This window comes from Mobula hypostoma, chromosome 20, assembly GCF_963921235.1.
Source record: "Mobula hypostoma chromosome 20, sMobHyp1.1, whole genome shotgun sequence".
Taxonomy (NCBI): domain Eukaryota; kingdom Metazoa; phylum Chordata; class Chondrichthyes; order Myliobatiformes; family Myliobatidae; genus Mobula; species Mobula hypostoma.
In genome coordinates this window covers 55,881,686-55,897,108 of record NC_086116.1, presented here as the reverse complement: position 1 = coordinate 55,897,108, position 15,423 = coordinate 55,881,686, and positions in this window count along the sequence as shown.

Genomic DNA, 15,423 nt, shown 5'->3' with positions numbered 1-15,423 from the left:
AAAGTTTTTATAAAGTGGAAAAGGGTGGCTAAAATGAATGTAGGTCCCTTGCAGGATGAGAAGGAAGAATTGATATTGGGTAATGAGGAAATGGGAGAGGCTTTGAATGATTATTTTGTGTCAGTCTTCACAGTGGAAAACACATCTAACATGCAAAAGAGAGACGTTATGGGTGTGATGGGAGGTGAGGACCTCTATCACTAAAGAGATGGTGCTGAGAAAACTTGTGGGCCTGAAGATAGTTAAGTCCCCTGGTTCTGACTGAATGCATCCCAGGGTACTGAAAGAAATGGCAGAAGTTATAGTAGAGGCTTTCGTGACAATTTATCAAAGTTCTCTGGACTCTGGGCAGGTCCCGGAGAATTGGAAGATGACAAATGTCATGCCACTATTCAAAAAAGTGACACAACGCTGATGACACAAAGGTTGGGGGTGTTGTGGATAGAGTGGAGGGCCACAGAGGTTACAGCGGGACATTGATAGGATGCAAAGCTGGACCATGAAGTGGCAGATGGAGTTCAACCCAGATAAGTGTGAGGTGGTTCATTTTGGTAGGTCAAATATGATGGCAGAATATAGTATTAATAGTAAAGCTCTTGGCAGTGTGGAGGATCAGAGGGACCTTGGGTTCTGAGTCCATAGGACACTCAAAGCTGCTGCGCAGGTTGACTCTGTGGTTAAGAAACTATATGGTGCATTGGCCTTCATCAATCATGGGACTGAGTTTAGAAGCCGAGAGGTAATGTTGCAGCTATATAGGACCCTGGTCAGACCCCACTTGGAGTACTGTGAGTTTTGGTCACACGAGGAAACCTGCAGATACTGGAATTTCAAGCAACACACATAAAAATTGTTGGTGAACGCAGCTGGCCAGGCAGCACATATAGGAAGAAGTACAGTCGACGTTTTGGACCAAGACTTTTCATCCTGACGATAGGTCTCGGCCCGAAACGTCGACTGTACTTCTTCCTATAGATGTTGCCTGGCCCGTTCAGTTCTGGTCGCCTCTCTACAGGAAGGACTTGGAAACCATCGAAAGGGTGCAAAGGAGATTTACAAGGATATTGCCTGGATTGGGGAGCATGCCTTATGAGAATAGGTTGAGTGAACTCAGCCTTTTCTCCTTGGAGTGATGGAGGATGAGAGGCGACCTGATAGAGGTGTATAAGATGATGAGAGGCATTGATTGTGTGGATAGTCAGAGGCTTTTTCCCAGGGCTGTAATGGCAAGCACGAGAGGGCAGTTTTAAGATGTTTGGAAGTAGGTACAAAGGAGATGTCAGGGGTAAGTTTTTTACTCAGAGTGGTGAGTGCATGGAATGGGCTGCCGGAGACAGTGGTGGAGGTGGAAACGATAGAGTCTTTTAAGAGACTCCTGGACAGGTACATGGAGCTCAGAAAAATAGAGGGCTATAGGTAAGCCTAGGTAATTTCTCAGGTAAGGACATGTTTGGCACAGCTTTGTGGGCCGAAGGGCCAGTATTGTGCTGTAGGTTTTCTATGTTTCTATGTTTCTGAGAAGGATGTAGGCAAAAGGCAGGTAACTATAGGCCAGTTAGTTTTACATCTGTATTTGGGAAAATGCTTGAAGCCATCATTAAAGAAGAAATAGTGGGGCATCTGTAAAGAAATGGATCCATCAGGCAAATGCAGCATGGATTCAGCAAAGGCAGGTCCTGTTTGACAAACTTACTGGAGTTCTTTGAGGATATAATGAGTGCAGTGGATAGAGGGGAAGAGATGGACATTATTTACTTAAATTTCCAGAAGGCATTTGATAAGCTGCTGCATAAAAGACTTATCCATAAGATAAGGATGCATAGAGTTGGGGGTGATATGTTAGCTTGGATAGAGGATTGGTTAACTAATAGAAAGCAGTGAGTTGGGATACACGGGTGTTACTCTGGTTGGCAATCAGTGGTGAGTGGTGGGCCGCAGGGGTCAGTGCTGGGCCCACAACTGTTCACCATATACAAACGTTTGTACATTAACGATCTGTAAGAGGGGAAGTGTAGTGTATCTAAGTTTTCTGATGACACTAAACTGAATGGAAAAGCAAATTGTGCAAAAGATGTGGAGAATCTGCAGAGAGGTATAGATAGGCTAACACAGAAACATAGAAAACCTACAGCACAATACAGGTCCTTTGGCCCACAAAGTTGTGCTGAACATGTCCCTACCTTAGAAATTATGAGGCTTACAAATAGCCCTCTATTTTTTTAAGCTCCATGTACCTATCCAAAAGTCTCTTAAAAGACCCTATTTTGTCCGCCTCCACCACCCCACGCACTCACCACTCTCTGAGTAAAAAACTTAACCCTGACTTCTCCTCTGTACCTACTCCCAAGTACCTTAAACCTGTGTCCTCTTGTGGCAATCATTTCAGCCCGGGGATAAAGCCTCTGACTATCCACATGATCAATGCCTCTCATCGTCTTAAACAGCTCTATCAGGTCACCTCTCATCCTCCGTTGCTCCAAGGAGAAAAGGTCAAGTTCACTCAACCAATTCTCATAAGGCATGCTCCCCAATCCAGGCAACATCCTTGTAAATCTCCTCTACACCCTTTCTGTAGTTTCCACATCCTTCCTGTAGTGAGGCGACCAGAACTGAGCACAGTACTCCAAGTGGGGTCTGACCAGGGTCCTATATAGCTGCAACATTACCTCTTGGCTCCTAAATTCAAGTCCATGATTAATGGAGGTCAATACACCGTATGCCTTCTTAACCACAGAGTCAACCTGCGCAGTTGCTTTGAGCGTCCTATGGACTCAGTCCCCAAGATCCCTCTGATCCTCCACACTGTCAGGAGTCTTACCATTAATAATACATTCTGCCATCATATTTGACCTACCAAAATGATCTACCTCACACTTTTCTGGGTTGAACTCCATCTGCCACTTCTCAGCCCAGTTTTGCATCCTATCAATGTCCTGCTGTAACCTCTGACAGCCCTCCTCACTATCCACAACACCTCCAACCTTTGTGTCATCAGCAAACTTACTAACCCATCCCTCCACTTTATCCAGGTCAATTATAAAAATCACGAAGAGTAAGGGTCCCAGAACAGATCCCTGAGGCACAACCACTGGTCACCGACCTCCATGCAGAATATGACCCGTCTACAATCACTCTTTGCCTTCTGTGGGCAAGCCAGTTCTGGATCCACAAAGCCTCCCTTGGATCCCATGCCTCCTTACTTTCTCAGTAGTGCGTTAAGTGGGCAAGGGTCTGGCAGATGGAGTATAATGTTGATAAATGCAAGGTCATCCACTTTGGAAGGAAAAATGAAAGAGCAGATTATTATTTAAATGGTAAAAAATTGCAGCCTGCTGCTGTGCAGACGGACTTGGGAGGGCTTGTGTATGAATCACAAAAACTTGGTTTGCAGGTACAGCAGGCTATCAAGATGGCAAATGGGATGTTGGCCTTCATTGCTAGGGGGATTGAATTTAAGAGCAGGGAGGTTATGCTGCAACTGTACAGGATACTGGTGAGGCTGCACCTGGAGTACTGCGTGCAGATATGGTCTCCTTACTTGAGGAAGGATATACTGGCTTTGGAGGCAGTGCAGAGGAGGTTCACCAGGTTGATTCCAGAGATGAGGGAGTTAGACTATGAGGAGAGATTGAGTCACCTGGGACTGTACTCGCTGGAATTCAGAAGAATGAGAGGAGATCATTTGGAAACATAAAATTATGAAAGGGATAGATAAGATGGAGACAGGGAAGTTGTTTCCACTGGTAGGTGAGACTAGAACTAGGGGACATAGCCTCAAGATTTGGGGGAATAGATTTAGGACAGAGATGAGGAGGAACTGCATTTCCCAGAGAGTGGTGAACGTATGGAATTCTCTACACAATGGAGCAGTGGAGGCTACCTCAGTAAACATATTTAAGACAAGGTTGGATAGATTTTTGCATAGTAGGAGAATTAAGGGTTGTGGGAGAATGGCAGGTAATTGGAGATGAGTCCATGGCCAGATCAGTCATGATCTTATTGAATGGTGGAGCAGGCTCGACTTGTTGAATGATGGCCTACTCCTGCTCCTATTTCTTCTGATGACCCTGCGCAGAAGTTGTGGCTTGAGGCTGCTCAACCCTTCATGTGACACTTCACTGACTTCATCATAAACCGCATGGATGGGTGTGTGCCCATAACATTACACCTCGGGCTTTCCCAAGTCAGAAGCTGTGGGTGTATCAACAGATTCTATAGTCAGCTAAGGGCTGGGTCTGTGGTGTTCGGCACTGCCGATCCAGAGACCTACGTGAAGCCTCAGTACGACCACTAGAAGACTATCAGGAGAACAAAGAGAGAACTCCTGACAAAGATGGAGACACAAGTGGAAGGTTGATTGTGGTTGCACACCATCACCTTCAGTGAGTTACCAAGTAATAGAGCAACATAGCATGAGTACAGGCCCATCGGATCCAACCATCTTTGCTAAACACATGGTCAACCTAACAGGCCTCAGTTTCCCGATTTACCATCCATGTCTCTCTCGGCACCACCCCTCCATATACAGGAGCTTCTTAAATGCCCCGATTGTACCCACTCGTCCCGTTTCCTTTGGCAGCTCATTCCAGATTCTCACGACACTCCGTGTGAAAAGGTTGCCTCTCAGGACTCTTTTAAACCTTTCCCCTCTCACCTTAACTAATCCCCCCTAGTTCTGGGCTCTCCTACCCTGGGGAAAAGAACATAAAACAGTACAGCACAGTACAGACCTTTGACCCATCATGTAGTGCTGACCTTTTAACCCAATCTGAGGTCAATCTAACTATAAAGACCTTATTCATGTTTGTCTTGATTTTATGAACTTCAATGCAGTCGCCACTCATTCTTCTGTACTCCTGGAAATAAAGCCCTAGCCTGGTCAACCTCTCCCTATTACTCAGGCCCTCTAGTCCAGGCAACATCCTCATATATCTTTTCAGCACCTTGCTGCATATTCAATGGACTATGTACTTGTGCTCCAAGGTCTCTCTGTTACTTTACACTTGCTAGAGACAAAACATTCATAGTGCAGGTTCTACGCCGGTTTGTCTTTCCAAAATGCATCGGCAGGGCCCCCGTTGATTGGAGTCGACTCCATGGATGTCGCGTCCTGCATGTCTACATGATACACATGCCAATATGCAAGCCAGGGCAGTACAATATGGAGAGCAAGCTGTTGCCGTTGCCACTGCCACTCCCTGCATCCACTCCCCCGCCCCCCCCCCCGGCTGCAACAACATTGAGGAACTGAAAATGCATCGCCTCACACTTATCTGTATTGAAATCCATTTGCCTCTCCTCAGCCAGCCTATCATGCAGAACTTTGTCAATGGCCTTGCTAAAATCCACATTGACAACATTCATTCCCCTACCCGCATCTGCCCTTTTGGTTATCCCTTGAAGATCTCCAGAAGATTTGTCAAACATGACTTTCCAGGCACAAAGCCATGCTGACTCCTCGAATCAAACTGCCCGTCCTGATGTTGGTAGACTGTTTCCTCTGGTGACTTGTCCAACGCTGATGTCAGGTTGACTGGCCTCTAGTTCCCTGGCTTGTCTTTGCAATCCTTCTTAAACAACAGAACAACATTAGCACCTTCCAGTCTTCTGGAACTTTAGAAGTGGCAAACGATGTAGAAAGTACCTCCACAAGGTACTGGAATGTCTCTCTTACTTCTCCAGCCTCCCAAAATGTCCAAGGATGTTGTTTAGTCAGGCTTTGGGGATTTATTCACCTTAATGTGCTGTAAGACTGCAAATACCTCCTCCCTGGTTTCTAAAACACTTGTGCTACTTTCTCTTGTTACAAGTATGAAACCTCGATAATAATGATCAGTTAGGCACAGAGGATCTGTATTTACTGATAAGTACTTTTATTGTCTCAACTAACAAGCACGTGATATTACAAACTAAATGCCTATGTGCGCACACTCCATGCACAGTTAAGTAACTGGAAAGGTAATACCCAGGAAGGGGAGCCTACGCTGGCCAGGCATTCTTCTTGATCCCAATGTAAACTCCATGTTTTCAACATGGTGTCAGCTCACATGTCAGCGTTTCATTAGAAGTGTCCCAAGGCTACAAACAGTATTGATATATTCTTGTTTCCTTCAGCCTTGTGCCCTAGGTAATGCCTTTTGTTTCGTAGATCTGCTAAATATTGGGTCCAGATGACCAGATCACAACCTGTTCCTTCTGCAAGCCTGCCATTTTACATAATAAACAGCTTCTTATCTGAGACTGATCTCAGGTTTAGCAGATCATTAGCAGAAATTCCTTGAGTCCACATCCAATTATTCTGATTAAGTTATCCCAGAGCAAGAATCAGTTCACCAGGCTGTTCACAGAATGCCGGCTGCAAGGACAATCTCACAAAATGGCTGCCTCCACTCCTGCAATGACATGGCAAGAACAAAGATTTTAATTTTGTCTGTTTCCACTGTCCTTGCCTCATTCCTGTTCACAGATTTGTAGATTGTAGTTCTTTCCAGCCAACACCCTTATCTCTGGACCAATGTTGATTTTCTCCTCAGTAAACATCAAGGCGAAATACTTGTTGAAAATACCATCTATCTCCTGCAGCTTCAGATATCAGTAGTCCTGCTGATCTTTACTTTTTCTCTAGTCACCCTTTTACTTTTAATATATTCACAGAAACTCATGAGATTTTCCTTAACTTTACCTTCTAGATCCAACTAATACGCTCTGATTGCCCTCCTGATTTTCCTCTGAAGTTTATTTTGATCTTTTTTATATTTATCCAGTGACTTACTCATGTCTGACCTGCTAAAGCCAATGTATGCCGCCAACAAGGCAGAAACATGAATGGGAATGACACATCACTCCTTAATGAGCTAAATGCCTTTTATGCATGCTTTGAGAGAGGGAGTAATGACACACCAGTTCAAGTTTCCAGAGCATACAATAACCCTGTGATCGCAGCCAGCATCAAGACAGGCCTTATACCCCTGTCTGTACACCTGGTTGAGTGCTACAAAACTGGGCTGACCAACGGCTGGAATGTTCAGGGACCTCTTCAACCTCTCACTCCTGAGGTCCCACCTGCCTCCTGATGGCATCAATTATACTGGTGCCCCAGAGGAGCAGGCTTGACCCTGCCGCAAGAACCAACATCTACAGTGCCGCAAAAATAAAAAAAAAATTTCATGACACTTGTGAGTGATGATAAACCTGATTCTTATGGATCTCTATTGTGGATGGAGATTGGGGGGAGGGCGGTGCAGGGAGAGGGGAATCATGGTTGGGAAAAGGAGAATGGAGAGAGGAGGGAGCAGGAGGTACTAGAGAGACATTCTGTAATGATCAATAAACCAATTGTTTGGAACCAAATGACCTTGCCTGGTGTCTCAGGGCTGGATGTGTCTGCATCTGTGCCCACCCCCCCCCCCACCCTTGGCACTCCTTCTCTGCCACCCCACCTGTCGCACGTCCCTCCCATGGAGCTCCATCCTCCCATTCCCAATGTCCTTTGCTCCCACCAAACTTACAAACTTGCTCTCCACTCAGTGATGACAAAAACAGTACTGTGCAAAAATCTAGGGCACCTTCGCTATATATGAGTGTTGAAGACTGATGCACAGTATCACACTAGCAATTGCATTCATTACTTTGAGAGACTGGTTATGGTCCAAATCAGCTTGTGCCTCAGTAAGAGTCTGGATCCACTTCAGTGTGCTTATCTGCACAATAGGTCTACCTCTCTGCTCTCCACTCTGCGCTGGATCACATGGACAACGAGAACACAATTATCAAGCTGCTGTTCACTGACGGCACCTCAGCATTCAACGCCAACACCCCCTCAAAATTTACCATCAAGCTCCAAGACCTGTGCTTCTGTAACTACTCCTGCAATTCTGTAATTGATCACCAATTTCCGAAGAAATAGAACAGAGCAGAGCGAAGAAACAGGAGCAGGAGATGGCCATCTGGCCACTTGAACCTGCTCTGGGATTCAATAAGATCATGACAGATCTGGCTATTGTTACGTACCCCATAACTGGGTTGCCAAACCAGCAGAAATGGACCACTTAGTTGGAGTTTGGATTACTGGAACTAAGAAAGTTTTATTAAAGAAATAAGTAACACAGTACTCTAATCATAAGGATATAAATGCAACAGGTTAGCAATGATAAAACACACATGTACACAGAACTAGGATAATAGGAATCAATCAAGCTCTATCGCAGTCTAGGGGTAAAATGATCAGTCTCAAGTGACGCAGAGTTCAGTTCAGCTGAGTACAGTTCGCAGCAATCGCTGTTGTGCCGTTGGAGAGAGAGAGAGCGAATGCAAATTTTGATTCAACAGACCTTTGATGTTCCCCGCAGTTAGATTTCGGGTGAGCCCTTTTACTGTCTTCGGAGGTCACCGACTGTGACCCCTCCGTTCCGGATACGATTGTTCTTCCGCGGTGAACCCGGCACCCAGGCAAGGGTGGACACACACACCAGGTTCCCGCCAATCGTACCTTTTCACCCTGTGTGTCTATGGTCGGTCCCGCGACCAGACCTCCAAGCTCTCACCAACTTGTGGGGGCACACCACTTTTCCAGGGTCTCGTTATCTCGTGATCTCCTGGTGTCTGTCTTGCCATAGCGAACCTGTTCCTTTTATCCCCCTGCTGGGGTATCACCTGTCCATCAAACTTCAAACAGTTCAGGTTCAAAGCAACCGGTCTGTCAATACTCGGAACTGTGTCTCTTTTCGTTAATCTCTCTCCTCTCTTATTAACATTTTGAACACTTCTCCCTTTGTCTCTCTTATCTCTCTCATCAGCATCAATCTTCTGATAACTTGGTTTTTCGTCGCACTATGAACTCAACTCAACTCCACCTATCTGCCTTCCCCCATATTCTTTAATTCCCCTGCCATGTACAAATCTAACTGTGCTTTAAATATATTGAATGAGGTAGCCTCTGCTGCATCGCTGGCAGAGAATGCCACAGATTCACTGTTCTCTCAGATAAGCAGCTTCTCCTCACTTCCATCCCAAATTGACTCCCCTGAACCTTGAGGCTACGTCCTCAAGTTCTAGTCTCAGTTACGAGGGGAAACAATCTTCTTGTCTCTATCTTATCTATCCCTTCAACAATTCTATCTGCTTCTATCCCCTCTCATTCTTCTGAATTCCAGCAAGTATAGTCCGAGATAGCCCAATCTCTCCTTATAGGTTAACCCCTGCATGTCTGGAATCAACTTAGTAAACCTCCTGTGCATTGCTTCCAAAGGAAGTATCTTTTCTCAAGAAAGGAGAACAGAATTGCACACATACTACATATGCTCATCTCCCTCTCAGTACAGGTGTAACTGAGGGCTGTGTGCTTAGCGCCCCTCGCTTTCTCTGTGCCTCTGACAGTGTGGCTAATCATAACACCAGTTCCACCTACAAGGTCACCCTTGACACAGCTGCTGGCAGAATCACCAATGGTGACAAGGTGGCGTACAGGAGTGAGATAAGCTTGCTGGCTGAGTGGTGTTGTAAGAACAACCTTACACGTAACATCAGCAAACCCAAGAAACTGATTGTGGGTTTTAGGATGGGGAAGTCAGGGGAAATGAGCATCAGCTCTCATCGAAGGGTCTGTGCTGGAACCGGTGAGCAACTTCAAGTTCCATGGTATCAGCTTCTCCAAGGACATTTTCTGGACCCAACACATTGATGCAACCAGGAAGAAGACGTGCCAGCTTCTCTACTTCCTTTGAACCTTAAGATTTGGCATGTCTTCAAAGGCTCTGACAAATTTCCCCAAATGTTTAGTGGAATTTTCCTGACTTGTTGTATCATGACTTGGTGTGGATATTCCAAATGCACAAGAACACAAGTGGAGTGGGGGAAGGCTGGTGGGTGAAAGAGGGGTACAATGTGAGAATACCATCACTTCCTCCTATACCTACCCTCCTTCCCCCTCACTTGGCCTCCCCTGTCGCATGCCAGCTTATACTCCTTCCCCTCCCCCTACCTTCTGGCCCCTACCTCTGCAGTCCTGATGAAGGGCCTCTGCCTGAAACGTGGTCTGTTTATTCCCTCTGTAACATGCTGCCTGATTGGCTGAGTTCCTCCAGCATTTTGTTTGTGCCCCACTGTGACAGCTTGGATTTTAATTAAAATCATGGAACTAAATCAATCTGGTATTACATAAAACATCTCATCTCAGTAATAGTAATCACCACGAGTAATAGCCTGCTGTAAAACAAAAGGGCTACATGTGTTTTTGGGAAGGGAATCTATGTCCTAATCCAATCTGATGTATCTGACTCCAGACCTGGTCTTCTAACTGTCTGCTAAATCCATGGGTAGTCCCAGGGGGAATCCCATGGATTGGCACCAGATCCTGGCATTGTCACAAGCCATCTGAATTGAAACAAGCTAAAGCCCTCTGGAGCAGCACTGATGTGTAAACATGCTGTCTGGGCCATGGTAGCCCCTTTACCCCGGGGCTGGGTGGGAGGAGAGGGACGGGAAGCTCTGCAGTGACAGGCACGTAAAGAGTGTGCATATGGTGAATGCATGATTCTGTTTAAAGGGAATCCAGCAGACCTGCGCACAGATGCAGGCAGGCAGTCAGTAGTGTTAGGAGGGTGGCAAGGACCAGTAAGATACCCACAAGCCTTCTTCACTCAGTTCCATTAGGGGATTGAGAGCATCTATAAAACCATAAGATATTGGAACAGAATTAAGGCAATTGGCCCACTGAGCTTGCTCCGCCATTCCATCATGTCTGATCCAATTTTCCTCTTAGTACCAATCTCCTGCCTTCTCCCCGTATCCTGTCATGCCCTGACTAATCAAGAATTTATCAACGTCTGCCTTAAATATACATAAAGACTTGGCCTCTACAGCTGCACGTAGCAAAGAATTTCACAGATTCGCCACTCTCTGGCCAAAGAAATTCCTCCTCATCTGCATTCTAAGAGAATACCCCTCTATTCTGAGGCTGTGACTTCTGTTCTTAGATTCTCCCACCATAGGAAACATCCAGTCTATCAAGGCCTTTCACCGTTCAACACACATCAAAGTTGCTGGTGAACGCAGCAGGCCAGGCAGCATCTCTAGGGAGAGGTACAGTCGACGTTTCAGGCCGAGACTAGTGCTGACGAAGGGTCTCGGCCTGAAACGTTGACTGTACCTCTCCCTAGAGATGCTGCCTGGCCTGCTGCGTTCACCAGCAACTTTGATGTGTGTTGCTTGAATTTCCAGCATCTGCAGAATTCCTGTTGTTTGCACTTTCACCATTCAATAGGTTTCGATGAGGTCACCCCTCATTCCTCTGAAATCTAGTGAATAAAGGCCTGGAGCCATCAAACGATCTTCATATGACAAGCCTTTCAATCATGGAATCATTTTCATGAACCTCCTTTGAACCCTCTCCAATTTCAGTACACCCTTTCTAAGATAAGAGGCCCAAAATTCCTTACAATACTCCAAATGAGGCTTTACCAGTGCTTTATAAAGTCTTAGCATTACATCCTTCCTTTTATATTCTCATCCTCTGGAAATGAATGCTATCATCACATTTGCCTTCCTCACCACAGACTCAACCTGCAAACTAACCTTTAGGGAATCTTGCACAAGTCTCATTTGTGCCTCAGATTTTTGTATTTTCTCTCCATTTAGAAAATAGTCAACCCCTTCATTTGTTATACCAAAGTGCATAACCATATACTTCCCGACACTATTTCATCTGCCAATTCTTTGCCCTTTCTCCTAATCTGTCCATGTCCTTCTGTACCCTCTATACTTCCTTAAAACGACCTGCTCCTCCACCTATCTTTGTATCATCTGCAAACTTTGCAACAAAGACATCGATTCCATCACTAAATCATTGACATATAATGTGAAAACTATCAGTCCCAACACAGACCTGTGTGGAACACCACTAGTCACTGGCAGCCAGCCAGAAAAGGCTCCCTTTATTCCCACTCTTTTCCTCCTGCCAATCAGCCACTGCTTTATCCATGCTAGAACCTTTCCTGTTATACTGTGGGCTCGTAGCTTGTTAAGCAGCTCATGTGTGGCACCTTGTCACAGGTGTTCTGAAAATCCAAGTACACAACGTCAACCATTCTCCTTTGTCTATCCTGCTTGTTATTTCTTCAAAGAATTCCAACGGATTTGTCAGGCAAGATTTTCCCTTGAGGAAACCATGCTGACTACGGGCTGTTTTATCATGTGCCTCCAAGTAATCTGAGACCTCATCCTTAATAATCGACTCCAACATCTTCCCAACCGCTGAGGTCAGACTAACTGGCCTATAGTTTCCTTTCTTCTGCCTCTCTCCCTTCTTGAAGAGTGAAGTAACATTTGCAATCTAGACAAAGAGTGCCTGTTCATTGCAAGTGTTTGGGACCCTGACAGTTTGTGACTGAAAGGGGTGATGCCCCTGAGAGAGAGGGTAATGTAAGCATCAACAGCTCGTTACTGCATGAGCTCTCATATTCAGTTACTCATGGCCGTTACTGTTGTGAGGAGTGTGGGAGGAACTGCTGTGTGTCTATTGTGAGTTGTAAGCAGAGCAAGTCACGTTGCAGCAGAGCCATAGAAATCTCTGTGCTTTCCTTTCACATCCGTGCCAACTTTTATTTGTTAAACTATAATAACCTCTGTCTGTAACTGGATCCTGGACTTTTTGACAGAAAGGCCACAGTAAGTCTGTGTTGGCAGAAACATCTCTAGCTCCATCAGGCTGAGCATTGGCACTCTGCTGCTGAGGCATGACTGCCCTGCGGGATCCATTTCAAACTGAAACATCGGGTCCACTGATGACACAATGGTGGCTGGCCTCATCAACAATGCTGACGAGACTGCGTACAGGGAGGAGGTAGTGAGGCTGATAGAATGGAGCGAGCACAACAACTTGAGTCTCAACGTGGACAAGACCAAAAGGATGACTGTGGACTTTAGGAAGGTGCAGGCTGGCCACTTTACACTGCACATAAATTGCTCCTCTATGGAGAGAGTTATGAGCACTGAGGTTCTGGGAGTGCACATAGCAACCTCACCTGGTCCCTCAGCACCACCTCTTTGGTCAGGATCTCCACTTCCTGAGGAGATTGAGGTGACCGAGGCTCTCCTCCATTCTAACCAACTACAGGAACACAATCAAGAATGTCCTGACCAGCTGGATCATTGTCTTGTATGGGAATTGCAATGGATTTGACTGTAAGACCTAAAAGAATTGTGAGGACTGTGAGAGGGTTACTGGAGTCTCTCTTCCACTCACAAGAGATATTTATCAGAAGCATTAGCATTGTCAGTGATCCCTCCCATTGTCCAGCAATCTCTTTGACCTCCTGCCATCATGTAGGAGGTATCATGGCATTAGGACAAGGACTGTTGGGATGGGAAACAGCTTCTTCCCTGATACTGAACTCCTTGCCACCGCCCAGGTCTCATTGCGTAAGGAGCGCCAGTAGTGTTATACTCTTTATGTTTTAACTCATGTCATCAGTGTATCTTATTATTTTTTAATTTATTTGTGGTAATATTACTTTACATGTTTTGTGTGTGAGTTATATGTACTGTGTTGTGCACTTTGTTCTAGATGGACGTTGTTTTGGTTGGCAGTATACATCTGTATGGTTGAATGACAATAGATTGAAACCAAACTTGATATTATCATTTGCCAGTACCTTTCCCTGCTTGCCTATTTAGATACCCGTCCAAATGTCTCTTCGGAATGATAAGTGTACCTAATTCCACCAACACCTCAGGCAATCGGTTTCAGATACGATCCACACTCTGTGTAAAAAAGAACTTCCCCCCTCAAATCCAAGCCTATGTTCTCTTGCTTTTAATACTCCTACCATGAGAAAACATTTCTACCAATTACATCTATACCACATAATTTTATATTCCTCCATCCTCTCTCAGCCTTCTTCACTCCAGGGGAAAACAAATTTTTCCCTGCACGACTAAGAGCCCTAACCTTGTCAAAGGGAAGAATGCACAAGCCTTGTGCCCTCAGTGCAGGCATTAAGCTCATTAGCCACCTCCTGCACCCCTGCTTTGATGGGTTCCTGCTTCGCTGGGTGCAGGGAAGCTTCCTTGGCCCTCCATTAGCTCCACCAGTCACTGAAGGCTCTGTCTATGAAACATAGAAACATAGAAACCCTGTAGTACAATACAGACTCTTCAGCCCATGCTGTGCTGAACATGTACTTACTTTAGAAAGTACCGAGGGTTACCCATAGCCCTCTATTTTTCTAAGCTCCATGTATCCATCCAGGAGTCTCTTAAAAGACCTTATCATATCCGCCTCCACCACTGTCGCAGGCAGCTCATTCCACACACTCACCACTCTCTGCGTAAAAAACCTTCCCCTGACATCTCCTCTGTAGCTAATTCCCTGTACCTTGAAACTGTGCCCTCTTGTGATAGCCATTTCAGCCCTGGGAAAAAGCCTCTGACTATCCACACGATCAAATTATCTCATCATCTTATACACCTCTATCAGGTCACCTCTCATCCTCCATTGCTCCAAGGAGAAAAGGCCAAGTTCACTCAACCTATTCTCAGAAGGCATGCTCCCCAATCCAGGCAACAACCTTGTAAATCTCCTCTGCACCCTTTCTATAGTTTCCACATCCTTCCTGCAGTGAGGTGACCTGAACTGAGCATAGTACTCCAAGTGGGGTCTGACCCGGGTCCTATATAGCTGCAACATTACCTCTCGGTTCTTAAACTCAATCCCATGGTTGATGAAGGCCAATGCACCATATGCCTTCTTAATCACACAGTCAACCTGTGCAGCAGCTTTGAGTGTCCTGTGGACTCGGAACCCAAGATCCCTCTGATCCTCCATACTGCCAAGAGTCTTACCATTAATATTATATTCTGCCATCATATTTGACCTACCAAAATGAACCACCTCACGTTTATCTAGGTTGAACTCCATCTGCCACTTCTCAGCCCAGTTTTGCATCCTATCGATGTCCCGCTGTAACCTCTGACAGCCCTCCACAATATCCACAACATCTCAACCTTTGTGTCATCAACAAATTTACTAACCCATCCCTCCACTTCCTCATCCAATTCATTTATAAAAATCACAAAGAGTAAGGGTCCCAGAACAGATTCCTGAGGCAAACCACTGATCACCGAACTCCATGCAGAACATGACCCATCTACAACCACTCTTTGCCTTCTGTGGGCAAGCCAAATCTGGATCCACAAAGCAAGGTTCCCTTGGATCCCATACTTCCTTACTTTCTCAATAAGCCTTGCATGGAGTACCTTATCAAATGCCTTGCTGAAATCCATATACACTACATCCACTGCTCTACTTTCATCAATGTGCTTAGTCACATCCTCAAAAAATTCAATCAGGCTTGTAAGGCACAACCTGCCTTTGACAAAGCCATGCTGACTATTCCTACTCATATTATGCCTCTCCAAATGTTCATA